We start from the raw sequence: 14,211 nt of genomic DNA on the forward strand, positions 1-14,211 counted from the left end.
AAGCTCTTTGGTGTTAACCAAGACTGATACCATGGTAGACATAGGGAAGATAGCCAAATCAGAGAAACGTGGCTCAGATGATGGAACTGAACAGCCCTGCCCAGGAGAGAGGGGCAGGTGTTCTGATGAAAGCTGATGACAGACATGCAAACTCAGGCGCTCAGGGAAATACATCCAGACCCACACCCACCCCTCCTGAATATCAACTCCACATGTAGAGTGAGCATGCCACAAAGGACAAGCTACAGTCTGCTCACTTCCCTTCCCTCTGCAATACATTCACCAAAACTTTTGCAAGTAAGTCTGTGGCTTGGATGATGCTCTACCCAGCTCCCCACTGCACCTTATTCAGCCTTCCAGACCTGGTACTACTGACTTCTAAGGCAGTCCTTTGACCCATGTGGCAGCCCTGAACCTGACCTCAGCAGGTGAGGCTAGTGCTCCAGTCTCTGTCAGTCATTGTTCCAGGACTCCCGGATACAGAGCAAAATCCTCACCCTGGCCCAAGTTGTTCTTCTCCATCCCAAACTATGGTCATGCCAGCACCAAGACTGGCACACCCAGAGCAGGTACTCTACAAAGACAGTACAGGAGTGCCCACCAACTCAGCTCCACCAATGGCAGAGACCTCATTACCTGGGGAACTACCCTCAAAAACAGCATCAAAGTAGGTTCTCTATTTTTTGTTTGTTTAATTCAGTTTATCACATGGAGTTGACTGGACACTGTATAACAACACTTATCAGTGTCCTCTGGTTGCAGTAAAAGTCCCACCTTTGTTGAACAGTCCCTCCCCAGGCTCTATGAATGTGTTCAGGATACTGGCTCACAGTCTCCATGTTCCCACATCTCTGTGTCCAATGTCCATTTTGCACAAAATACTCCAGTCATTTGGAATTAGAGCTCATCCCATACCAGAATGACTTAACTAACCACATGTAAAACAACCCCATTTCTAAACTTACTTAGTTCACAATTCTGAGGTCTTGGGGTTAAGACTTTCACATACAAATTGGGGATAGTCCATTAAACCATAAAAAGTCATATCTGATCTTACCATGGCCAAGATATATCACATGGTGCAGGTTCAAAGCCCATGCAACTGTGTGTCTGAACCTGAAAAGGACTTGCCCACTAGTCTTTCTCCAGATACACCATGTCCCTCAGCTCCGGACCTAGGACCGATACACATGAGCAGTGAGAAGCTGCACACTCTTAGGATCCTCAGTTTATGCCAGGGGCCCCATCTTCTACATCAGTAACTGTACTTCTTGCACTAGCCACCAGCTCTACTGCGCTAGCCCACGCTACCCTTCCTGAGGACTCAGTGTTCTCTCTCTCTCTCTCTCTCTCTCTCTCTCTCTCTCTCTCTCTCTCTCTCTCTGAGGCAGGATCACTGTACAGCCCCGGCTAGCCTGAAACTTACTCTCCAGGCTGAGTATAGGCTGGTCTTGAACTCACAAGAGTCACCTGCTTCTGCCTCCCAAGTGCTGGGATTTACAGGCGTGTGCCACTATAAGCATTCTTTAAAAATTTGTTAAACATTTCTTTACTTATTTATTTGGGAACTGGAGAGATTGTTTATCAGTTAAGAGCACTTGCTACTTTAGGAGAGGACTTGGGTTCAGTTCCTAGAACTCACAATAGCAGCTCACAACCAGCTGGAGCTCCAATTCTAGTGAATCTGATACCCTTTTCTGGCCTCCTCAGGCATCATGAATATATGTGGTGCGCGCACACGTGCGCGCGCGCACACACACACACACACAGAGGCAAAGCACTCACATACATAAAATGAAGTTTTAATGTATTTATTTTGTATGTGTGCACAGCGAGTGTAGAGATCAAAACCAGCTGCAGGAGTTGGTTCTCTCTTCCCACACTGCGGGTTCTGGTGCTTCAAACTGAAAGGTACTTACCCACTGAGCCATCCTGCCAGCTCCCTCTGAACACGTTCAGTAAACTATTCTCAACACCACACTAACTATGGCAAACAGTCCAATTAAACGACATATTGAGGTCTGCTCCTAAGTCCTTTATATTTTCAAATACAATGCCTCTGCCTAGTAGTCTCCCCCACAAGTCTCCAGCAGGATTGTAAAGCTCTTAGGCTAACTTCTATTGGCTCACTGAAGTTACCTGTGTCATCTTGGGAAGCAGTGCTTTCTTACCCACTGTGACTGGCCTCATCTTGCAGCTTCCTAGGAATGGTGACCCCCAAACAATGCAGCTTCTTTGTGCTCACAGGAAGCTTACACCTCTGGCTCCTGCCTGGCTTCAGGATCTTTTCTCTCCAGGGTTAGAATAACGAGCAAGAATTTCAGGTATCTTCCAAGTCCCTTGGGGCCTCAGACACTTGGTGGCTACTGAGTGTCCTCAGTGCTCTTCTGGAAACAGTCCCATACTGTTCTATTCAGACCTCTCCAATCTTTCCGATTGCCACTGTTCTCCTTTCTAGAGCCCACTCACATCTTCATCCTAAGCTTTCTGATTCATGACAATTAAGCACCCTGTGTGCCTGGCCTCCCTCCCAGTGCTTCCTCATCTCTGCTGCTTTGGTGTCCGTCTCTCCTCTCTGCCTACACATCACCTAACCTGCTACACTACTTCTCCACACTGCTCCCATTCTACAGACTTCAGGATCCCTGGACTTCTAGGCTTTCAGGCAGGAATTTCCTCTGATGTTTGTCATCCTGTTTACACCATGAGATGGAAGCCTCCATTGCCACCATACTGCAGAGGGCTCTCCGGCTTGCAGGGTCACAAACCCTTTGAATGGGAAGAACTCATCTTGGCACTTCCACAGGCAGGCCACCTGACGTGGAATTTAATAAGGATCTGCAGCACAATAGGATCTGTGTGAACAACGGGCTCCAGATCAGTCTGGAAATAGCAAGGACAGGTGGAGAAAGTCACCTCTGAGCTGCAGGCTCAAAGCAGGTACCCAGGCAACACAGGCCTTGACACCAAGCTCAAATCTAAGCTTGATAAGCTACTCCATCTCCTCCATTCTGGCTCCTAACGTATTACATAGGAAGAAAAGTGTTCAAGTCCTGCTTAAACAGCTTGACTTTAAGCACAAAACCTGGAGCCTAAACCACAAAAACTAGGCCACAGAGAATTATCTGTATCATGCCGCTCCCACTGCACAGACAAAAGCGCATAGCCTGAGGTAGTTCTAACAAAGAAGCCCGCCAGTTAGTTCAGTTAAACCAAAGTCTCTCAAAGTCAAGATCCAACAGGCAGCCAAAACACAGGCATACAATGCCAGCTTTTCGGTTTCTTTCTTTAGTTTTCTCTCAAAAAAACCATCTGAAAGTTAAGCACAATGGTACACACCTATAACCTCAGCTACTCAGGAGGCTGGGACAGGAAAAGCATCAAATCTAGTGACCGGAAACTAGCCTGGGCAGCAGATAGAGATTTTCATCTCTTAAAATATAGGCAGATAGGGGCATGGATACAGGTGAAGACATAGGTAGACATAGAGATATACAAGACTGCAGAGACGGGCTCAGCAGTTATGTGCATTTGCCAATCTCCCAAAGGACCTGGGTTCTATTCCAATCCCCTGCATGGCAGTTTGCACAACTATCTGTAACTCCAGTTCCAGGAGATCCAATGACCTCTCTGGCCTCTTCAGGACATCAAGCATGCAACTGGTTCACATACAGACATGCAGACAAAATGCTCTCACACATACAAATAAATCTTTAAAACAAAAACGTAGGAGGGCCAGCAAGATGGCTCAGTGAGTAAAAGGCTTACCTCTGAGCCTGACAACCCAAGTTTGATTTCCTAGAACAGAAATGGTAGAGAACTGACTCCTACACTATAGCTGGTCTTTACTACTTTGTGGGTTCTTCTTTTTCTCACCTTTTATCACACCCCTCCCCAGTTTCACCTCCTATCAGTAGGTAAGAGAGAAAGGGGATAGAGGGGAGAGAGAGAGATCTCTGGATCTAACTTATTTCTTCTTATATCTTCTTTGAGCACAACTACTACAAAGCAACCGCCTCCTCTCCCTGAATGACTAACAGCCAGTCACCTCCTCTCCTGGCTCTAACATCTATAGACCCTCTGAAAAGTTCCCAGAATTCCAAATGTCACACAATTACAGAAACTATCTGCAGCTGGCAAAACCACACCTCTGCTAAAACACAAGGCAAAGCAGTCAATCACCGCAGACAGCTGGAAACAGCACCATATCCCCACTCCTGGGATTAAAATGAAAACAGTACATCTGTGTGCGCTTTTGTTTCTGTTTTTCAAGACAAGTTTTCTCTGTATTGTAGCCCTGGATATTCTGGAACTATCAGGCTGACCTCAAACTCACAGAGATCCACATGCCTCTGTCTCCAGATTGCTAGGCACGTGTCACCACGATCAACTTATTTCTGTGTTTAAAAGAAACCATGCTGGGCAGTGGTGGTGCTCACCTTTAATCCCAGTACTTGTGAGGCAGAGGCAGGTGGATTTCTGAGTTTGAGGCCAGCCTGGTCTACAGAGTGAGTTCCAGGACAGCCAGGGCTACACAGAGAAACCCTGTATTGAAAAACCAAAAGAAAAATGAAAAAAAAAAAAAAAAGAAACCACATACACACACACAAAATAACTTTAATGTAGAGCACTTGAAAAATAACCAGGAACCTGACTGCACATCAGTTATACCTGCCAAGTCATGAGCAGAGGCCTTAGAACAGGCCCGAGACACCTACACTCCTCTTAGGAAAAGCAGAGTCTATTACCACCTTGACAGTGGTCAGAAGCTAGGCAGTACAGACTAAAGTGAAAAGGGTACTCCATCTGCCAGGCTCTTAGAGACAAATCCCAAAGGCAGCATGCGAGGAGACATGTGACAGTGGCCTAAGGAATCCCTGTATGTATGTGAGGTCTAGCCAGACCCACCTGACCAACCCCCCTGAGACCCTAAACATGGCACTACCCCACTAAGCTGCTAGAGAATTCCACACCCCAGCAACAATGGACAAAAATCAATGATTATTACCGTTTCCAGCTACCAACTGTGCAGGTGATTTGTTATGCTGCCATAGTTGCCCAAACAATGCCCTGTTCTTCTCCTGGGGCCAGTCACCACTCCTACAGGAAACCAGGGAAGATGGAGGGATGGAATCTCATGTGCCACACAAGGCTCAAGGCTTGCAAACGAAAACAGTACAGACTACCAACTTAGATTACTGTCCTTCTTTGGCAGTCACTGATCAGCTGGGGCCGAAATGTTATACATTTAGATGTCATGCTGATTCTGGAATGCCTGGAACAAAGCCTTGTTTGGGTGCCACAAAGCTGGTCTTACTGATAAACTGTACAAGTTTTTTTGGAAAGCATTTTCAAAACAAAATGAGGGAAGGACAAAACCTCCCCCAGCATGGCAAATCAAGATCTTGATAGTATGAAAACCCGTAACTAGCTGACTTGGACAGCAGGATGCTTATGTAAAAAGTGTAGAGGAGCAAACGTCAATTCATGCACTCCCTCACAAGCTCAAAAAGAAAGAAAAAAAAAAAAATCACACTTTGGGATCAAGAGATGCCGAAAAGCACTTGACAAAATGCAGGAGACAACCTATTTGTGATAAACACACAGAGAGAGACAGAGAAACAGAGAAACAGACAGACAGACAGAGGGGTGCGCGCACACGCACACATACACACACAAGCAGGGTCAGGTGGTGGTACATTCCATTAGTCCCAGCACTTGAGATGCAGAGGCAAGATCTCTGAGTCTACAGAGGCAGGTTGGTCTACAGAATGAGTTCTGGGACAGCCAGGGCTACACAGAAAAACTGTATCTTATAAAAACAAATAGGGGCTGGTGAGATGGCTCAGCGGTTAAGAGCACCAACTGCTCTTCTGAAGGTCCTGAGTTCAAATCCCAGCAAGCACATGGTGGCTCACAACCATCTGTAACAAGATCTGACGCCCTCTTCTGGAGTGTCTGAGGACAGCTACAGTGTACTTAGGTATAATAAATAAATAAATCTTTAATAAATAAATAAATGGAAACACAGATGCCTAGCACACCCAAGGATCTGGGTTTCACTCCCCAGTACCAGGAGGAAAAGAAAAAAAGGAAGAGGGTAAACGGGTGTTACTATTTGGAGGCTCCGGCCGTTTCAGTGTTATGACGTCATGAGAACTCTTCCCTAGTGAAATGTAAGAGGCTTCTGCAGCTCACCGTTTGCTTTCCAGTTCATGAGGTCACATCTCCTCTCTTGGGACTTGTAAAACCATAGCCTTTTCTTTCCCTCCTTCTCGTAGGCTCCCTTCCCTCCTATCCTACAAGAACATGGTTTTTCCCTCCCTTCTACAAGAGACATAACCTTCCCAGAAGAACAAGGTCTTCCCCTGCCTTCTTCTACATAAGGACACGGCCCTCCCCTCTCTTCTCATAAAAACAAAACCTTTCCCTCCCTTTCCACATAAGGACAAAGCCTTCTCCTTCCATTCTACCACAAAATGACATGACTCTGTCCTTCCTTCCTTCCTTCCTAATGTGAGGACATGCCTCCCTTTCTTGCACCAGACAGACATGCCTTTCTCCTGCTATCACACTACGTGAAAACATAGCATCCTCTATCACATGTGAAAGCATGGTCTCCTCCCTCCAGTACATGTGAGGACGTGGTCTTCTCCATCCTACTGCATTAAGGACATGGGCTTCTCCCTACTTTCTATCACAAGAGAGCACAGCCTCCTGTCTCCATCACATTATGTTAAAACATGGCCTCCTCTACCACACCATGTAAAGGTATGGCCTTCTCCATCCATTGCACAAAGGAAGGACATGCCCCTTCTTTCTCACATTAAAGGCAAAGCCTTCTCCCTCCTACCACATTAAGGGCAGCCTTCCTCCTGCCTTAAACTTTGTAAGGCCATGGCCTTCTCCCTCCTGCCTCACGACAACATGGCCTTCCTCACTCCCACCAGGCGAGAATGCATCCTTCTCTCCATCTAGAAGATGCAATAGCAAGGCTTCATTTGGGAATGTGGTCCACCCTGCTGATTGACTTCTGTTCTGAACTTCCCAGCCTCCAGAACTAGTAATATACGTTTGTACTCAGTGTAATATGCTTTACATATACAGTTTGGCTCTCATTCATGTTTTTGGACTTATTATCTAAGTTATTAGTATAAGGTTAGAACAGGTCTTAGAAGCAGTCTCTGTGATCTCCCTCACCTGCTAAGATCTTTTCCCCAAATGACTTAATAGTAGAAACTCTAATATTAAGTTCTCTGTAGATAATGTTTGTCCAATTGTAGACAGCAAGGTTTCCCCCTTAAGAACTGGTCCTGTCCATGTGCTCAAGAGAGGCATGTTCAAGAATCTGGGCAGCTACCATGGAGACTGTCAGCATGAGGTCACTGTCTTTGTATCCAATCCCATTTAACATGGTTGTCCTTGCTTCAATCACGCCTATGCAAAAAAAAAGTCCACATTAAAAACACAAAAAGACAGCCAAACAGCGGTGGTGGCACACACCTTTAAACCCAGAACCCAAGAGGCAGAGGCAAGCGAATCTCCAAGTTCCATGCCAACCTGGTCTACAGAATGAGATCCAAGATAGCCAGAGCTACAAAGAAAAACACTGTGAGGGCTAGAGGGCAGGTGTGAGGATTAGAGGGCAGGTGTGGTGGTGCCTATAATTCTAGCACTTAGGAGGTAGACAGATGGATCTCTAAATTCTTGGTTATCCTGCTCCTCACAGTGAGTTCTAGGCCAGTCAAGACTACAATGAGAACTCGATAAAAATGAGACTCTGCTTAACAAAAAGTCAACTGACAACTAAAACAAACCCAACAGCATTCCTAATTGACAGCCAAAAACTCAAAGCACTGAGACTAAAGCAAAAATGTCCCCTCACCATCGTTTTTTCAATATCATACTATAAGTTCAAGTTAGTTCTAATAAAAAAAGAAATGAAAATAAAAAGCCAACAGCTTGAGAAGCAACAAAACCACAGGGTCATCTACAGAGAAAACCTGAAGGAATGAACACAGTGACTCTGGACTAGCGTCTGAGCTGGAGAGACGGCTCAGCAGCTGAACTAGCGTCTGGGCTGCAGAGACGGCTCAGCAGCTGGACTAGCATCTGGGCTGCAGAGACAGCTCAGCAGTTAAAGAGTATCTGTTGTTCTTGCAGAGGAGCAGAAGTCAATTTCCAGCACCCAGATGTTGGCTCCAAATCATCCACAACTCCAACTCCAGAGAACCCAACATCCCCTTCTGATTTCTGCAGGCACCAGGCACACACATGGTGCACATACATACATGCAGGCAAAACACTCAAAACATAAAAAGAGATAGCATCTTTCTTTAAAAGAGACATTAAAAAAAAAAGTCTAGTATCAACAGAATCAATATCCCACTCCAATAGGGATATTGATAATAGTATAGACTAAGTAAGAGGAGGAAAGGGTAGAGTTCAATTTCTGGTAAACCTAAAACTGCACCCAAAACTAAAGCGCTACCAGACACTGTAATGTATACATATAATTCCAGCATTTGAAAGGCAGAGGGGGACGTTTACAATTTTCAGGTCAGCCTGTGCTACACTGGGATACCAAGTCTCAAAAACAGTAAAGTTTTTTGTTTGGTTTTGTTTTGTTGAGACAGTTTCTTTGTCTAACCCTGGCTGTCCTGGAATTCACTCTGTATACCAGACTGGACTTGAACTCACAGAGATCTCTCTTTGCCTGCTTTTTCCTCCCAAGTGCTGGCATTGAAGGTGTCTGCCATCACCACCTGGGAAGTAAAGGATTCCTTAATTTAAAAAAGTTTTTAAGTGTTTCCAAAGCACCAATGGAAAATACCTAAGGATTTACTCTATATCAATAAAATCATGTTCATTCTCAGACTGGAGTTCTTGATATTCCTGAACCCTGAGTGTGTGTGTGTGTGTCTATAATCTCTATAACTAGAAATTGGAAGTATAACTACTTTAAAAAAAAAAAAAGGAAGCTGGGCAGTAATGGTCCACACCTCTAGTCCCAGCACCGCAGAGGCAGGGGCAGATGGTTCTCAGAGAAACCATATCCTGAAGAACAGAAAAAGAAAAAGAAAGAGAAAAAAAGATTGCTTGGGCTACAGGGATAAAATAGCTCACTGGTTAAGAGCACTGGGTACTCTTGCAGAGGACTGTATTAGATCCCTCGGAACTACATGATGTCTCATAAACTCCTGTAACTCCAGTCCTATGGGACCACCACCCTTTTCCCTCCTCTAAGGACACCAAGCGTGCACGTGACGAAGACACACAATCAGGCAAAACACTCATCCATACCCATGAAACAAATGTTTTAATTTAAAAAGAAAAAAAAAAAAAAAAGAATTGTTCAGCATCTTCTGTCTCAAGAGTAGCAACTAAAATTCTCTCTTTTATGGTTGCCAAATCCAACCTAAGGGAAGATCTGAAAGGCCATGTGACTTGGTATGGCTCCAAGAGGAAAAAATTCCAGAACCAAGATCTAAGCTCCAGGGACAGCTTGCAGAATCACTTATCAGGCCACGTGAAGGGACCAGGCTTGCTATGCTCACTACACAGAGACGTAAAGAGGAGAACAGGTGCCAGAAGGAGTCATCAGAAAGAACCACATACAGTTCTGCACTAACCAAAACCTCACAAAGTCCATCTACTCTTCCTAATCAATTTCAATTTCCACCTTGGCACAATATTCAGAATTTGGAAAAACTATCCTCGGTCCTACCTTGTTCTGAGATGCTGAACTTCCCTTCCAAGACCCACTTTCCTAAGATGACCAAATATGTATTTGAAGAAGCAGCATCAGTGAGCACAAGTCAAATTTCTTAACGTAAAAACTAAAGAACACCTTTCAAGTCAAACTAATCCATCTTCAAAATTCTCAGAGCTGAGACATCATTATAAACTTAAGTAGTGGGGCTGGAGGTGTAGATATGCCAGGCCCAGGGTTACAGTAAGCTTAAATTCATACTTAAAGATATATCTAATGATTAAATACTTTGAAGTGCAAAAAATTAAAGTTGATTTTAATTTGGAGTGATGGATCACAGATCTGTAATTAAGACTAATGTACAAAGGCAATATAGCCATTCGGGGCGGTAAAATACATTGTTAACATCGCACATCCCATCCTCCACACAGGAAGTCTTAAAGGGACTTACACACCCTCAGTCTACGCAGAAAAGTGGCTTCGGAATACACTTCCAAGTCACCTTCCACAGGTCGTTGGGGAGGATCTGCTCTTGGGATTCCCTTAAGGGACCATCATATCTCGTCAAACTTCCTGCTTCCTGAATACAAAATAACAATCACTGAGTCTCAACAACAGCGGGTTCAAGGGCCCACGGGCTCAGCATGGCGACAACAGGTCTCAAAGTCGACATGAAAAGTGATTCAACAAGTGGCAGCGCGCCCCAGGCGCAGCGGGCAGGCCTTACCGCCCGGCGTGCAGGAGCGCGCACAACAGAATGCTTGGGGCCTGGCCTAATTGGAGGGGTCCCGGGACTCGCCACGAGTTCGGGTAGCTGGGGCCCAGGGGACTCTAGGGAGCTGGGGCCCAGGGTTCTTTGAGATACTGGGTCCCCGAGGACCTTAGGATGTCGGGGACACGGGACACGAGGACAGTGCTGGGCCCGGGGCGCGCGGGGACCTTAAAGTGCTGAGACGCCGGCTGGCCCTAGAGGGTGTTCCGCGCGCTGTGCCGATGCACCCGGCTCTCGACGTGCGGCTGCGCGGCGCCGGCCGACGTAAGGAGACTCCGGGATCACAGCGCAAGGACACGGCGTTGCGGTGGCTGGAGCTCTTAGCGAAGAGCAGGCGAACGACGGTGCAGAGCACTCTCCGCGCGGCGAGTGAGCACCGAGCTCCGTAGCTGGGGCAGGGCGCCGGCGGCGCAGGCCGCGCTCCGCGCATGGGGACGGTGAGCCTCAGTCACCGCGGAACAAAACCGCAGCCGACGCCCCGCCCCCTCCGGACGCCCTCATTGGTCGCCGCACCGCTACCACCGCCCCGAGCCGTCAGTCGTCCGCTCGCGCACCCGCCCGCGGAAGCCGCCGCAAGCAATCAACCCTCAGCCGCACCGCTAGGCGGGCGACGTCACTGCCCGGCGTGTTGTGGGTGTGGCCTCGTGACGCCCCGCCCCTTTTTCCTCTCACTTCCCTCCTACGGGTACCGTGCGCCGCTGCTGGCCCCGCCCCCTGTGCAAGCTGGGCGCGCGCCGGGTGTGACGTTAACCTACGGGTGTCGGCGGGGCATCGAAGGCCGGTAGTGGTCCCTACAGGCTCCCGGATTCCAAAGTCCGATGTGACCACCTTCATCTCTCTGCCTTTTTTCTTTTTCTTTCTTTCTTTTATAACAAAATCTCAGTATGAAGCTCGGACTGTAGACCAGGATGGCTTCGAACTCCTAGAGATCCTTCTGCCTCTGTCTTCCGAGCCCTGGAATTAAAGACAGGCGCCACCAATGCCCAGCTTCCCCTGTCCTTTGCTGGTAATGTGCCTTTGGGCAGGACCTTTCCCTTTGGGAGTCTCATTTCTGGACCTACCGTGTGACTGGAAGGCACTTTTGTGCATTGGGTACCGGTGCTGTGAAGGAAAGCTGCTCTGCAGGTGGGTGTGACTGGGATGGAGCACTTCCCAGGGTGCTAGAGGCCAGGCGCAGCAAAATGAAAACGCCTGCCCACTTGGCTAGGAATAGGCTGCAATTTCACAAGCCTGTAATCCCTAGACAACCTTGTTCCCAAACAACAAAAAGTAATAAAATAAAAAAAATGTTGCAGGGTTAGGTACAGCTATTTGATGTAGAAAATGGAATAGTTCTCATCTGGAATAAGACCTAAAAAGGAAGACATTAGAAAGCCACTGGGTATTCCTGGGGCACACCAGAAGTCTGGGCCCTGGCCGCCACATGTTATGGGTCTGGTAAATCCAGTTCTGTACAGGCTCAGAGGCTCAGCCAAGGGAGGCCAAGATCAACTAGAATGAGTGCCCTCACCTGCTGCATCACCTGCAGACAGACCTTTCATTTCCTCCTCCAGGTTTCTTGAGGACAGGGGACTTGTGACCTGGATCACAGCAGGCAGGAGCCAGATAAGGACTGAGACATCTGGCAGGCACCTGTCTGTGCCTAAGAGGAACTCTGCCCAGAACAGTCCTCATCCACACTCTCCCTGGGCAGATCTGGACCTATGGTGGCCTTCTCAAATCACCACGGTCACCTTGTGTTTCCCAAGCCCTGCAGCTGATTAAGTTACATACGCCACACAGCTCAGCTGTATTTGAGTAACTCCTAAAGGCTTTCAGTGTGTGCCCTTTTAGGGTAATTTTCATGGAGTTGATGAATTCACATAAAACCAGGAAGTATTTCAAAGTCTCCCACAGATCAGATTGCAGAGAATGGCTTGCAAACCAGCTGTGGGGTTTCACCCAATGTCTGATAGTCCCACTTAAGCCACACTGGTGATGCTGAGGACAGGTGCCAGTATCAGTGTTTATCATGTCCCAAAGGTAACTAGCCAAGGGAAGGTACTAAAATCACCCTTGGTTCACAGTTAGGCTGCTACTCCACCAAGGGGCTGTTTTCCCTCCATGACAAAGAATAGCAACGTCACCAGCCTGTCTCCTCAATGCTTGCCTCCGTCTCCCTGAGAATGTTATGTGTACCTCAGTGGGCCATGTGAAGGGGAAGGACAGTGATGGCCTAACTCCAAACCTCCACTACTCAGTGGTATACTCCTACAGCCTCGGGACAGCCCGGACGACTCTAGTACATGAGTTTGCTGGCGCAGTTTCAACAATGGGTGCCAGAGAAACACACCTCAACCCAACCCAACAGACCCTAGCTCATTTTGGTCCACAACAGCTTACTTACCCCAATACACCTCAGCAATCCCAACCACCAGATACAATATGCCCAAATCACCGCCAGACTCTAGCATATCCCATCACACTTAAGCACAGGGTCTAGATGTCACAGTGTTTAGGATGAGGAGGGTGGTCTGAAGAAAGGCCTCAGGCTGCTGGACATTGCCTCTGCCTCCCATGAAGCTGGTCAGACCAGAGGGGACATAGTTAGCTGACAGGTATCCCAAATGCATGACATCTCTGTGCCAAACCAGCTAGCCAGCACCACCCTCCATTATGGCTGCCGCCTGTACCAGTCAGCTATGTCTGAGACAATCTGCGAAGACCCTATCTGTCCAAAGATGCTGAATATTTTACAACAGTAACCTTATTTTTCTGTACTTTTGCTATTAAAAAAAAACTGCTACAAGCAGACATCGATCAATAGAAAGAATTACCAAATATGCTTGGACTCTCTGCACTCTGGAGGCTAAGGAAAGAAGACTGTAAATTCAAAGCCAGCCTAGCTACAGAACCAGACCCAATCTCACAAAATACAATGAAAACCTTCCAGAAACCTCCTGTTGCTGAGGTCAGGAGTTATGAGATGGCGTTGTCCCAGAGTTGTACTCCCACAGGTCCTGGGAGGATCCTTCCTGCTTCTTCCAGTTTCTTGTGTCCCTGTCACTTCAGTCTCTGTCTCCTCTCCTCTGCGACACTTTTCTTCCTCTTTGGGACTGGTTTTTTTCCTCTTTGATATTTTTAATTAAAAAAAAATACTTTATGTGTATAAGTGTTTTGCCTGCATGTAGGCACCACACACCTGCGGAGAACAGAAAGGGTGTCATATCCCCTGGGACTGGAGTTACAGATGGTTGTGAGCCACCGTTTGAGCACTGAGAATCTTACCTGGGTCCTCTGCAAGAGCAGTAAGCACTTTTAACTGTTGAGCCAACTCACCAGCCCCCTTGGCGTTTTTTTCTTTTTTAGGATACTGATGATTAGATTTAAGGGGTCATTTGAGTAACTCAATGCTTTCAAGCCCCTAAAGTACACCGCAGAATCCTTTTCCCCAAACACAGTATGAATCTAAAACCAACAGTCCCTCCAGGATTGTCTAGCCAGTGTCCCCAGCTGGTGCTACTATTCTGGAAGGCTATGGAACCTTTGGAACATGCGCTCAGCTGGCAGACATAGGCACCATCTGAAGGCTACAACCCAGATTCTGGCTTAGTGATCTGCAGAGATGTGAACAAGCTACAAAAGCTCCAGCTGACAAGGACAGAGCTGCACCAGCCACCAGCCCGATCCTGTCATGAAAGACTACCCTCTGAAACTGTTGAGCCAAGATAAATCTCCTTTGGTTTTT

At 47.1% G+C, this 14,211-nt stretch overlaps 1 protein-coding gene across 5 annotated transcripts in view; it reads right to left on the reverse strand.

Annotated features, from left to right (window-relative positions):
- The window catches only part of Fam53a (family with sequence similarity 53 member A), a 29,800-nt gene extending 18,847 nt beyond the window's left edge, over positions 1-10,953 (reverse strand). Inside the window, exons 1-3 of one of the 5 annotated variants that reach the window (XM_029477734.1) lie at positions 10,652-10,953; positions 10,168-10,292; positions 5,009-5,100 (exon numbers count right to left, since the gene is read on the reverse strand). The gene's annotated coding sequence lies outside the window, so the exon portion shown is untranslated. Of the gene's footprint in view, positions 1-5,008; positions 5,101-7,200; positions 7,438-10,163; positions 10,293-10,651 lie in introns of all 5 variants that reach the window. The other 4 variants (XM_029477732.1, XM_021162538.2, XM_021162539.2 and 1 more) reach the window with 4 other exon arrangements.
- Between the last annotated feature and the right edge of the window lie 3,258 nt (positions 10,954-14,211).

This window comes from Mus caroli, chromosome 5, assembly GCF_900094665.2.
Source record: "Mus caroli chromosome 5, CAROLI_EIJ_v1.1, whole genome shotgun sequence".
In the NCBI taxonomy this organism is placed as follows: Eukaryota; Metazoa; Chordata; class Mammalia; order Rodentia; family Muridae; genus Mus; species Mus caroli.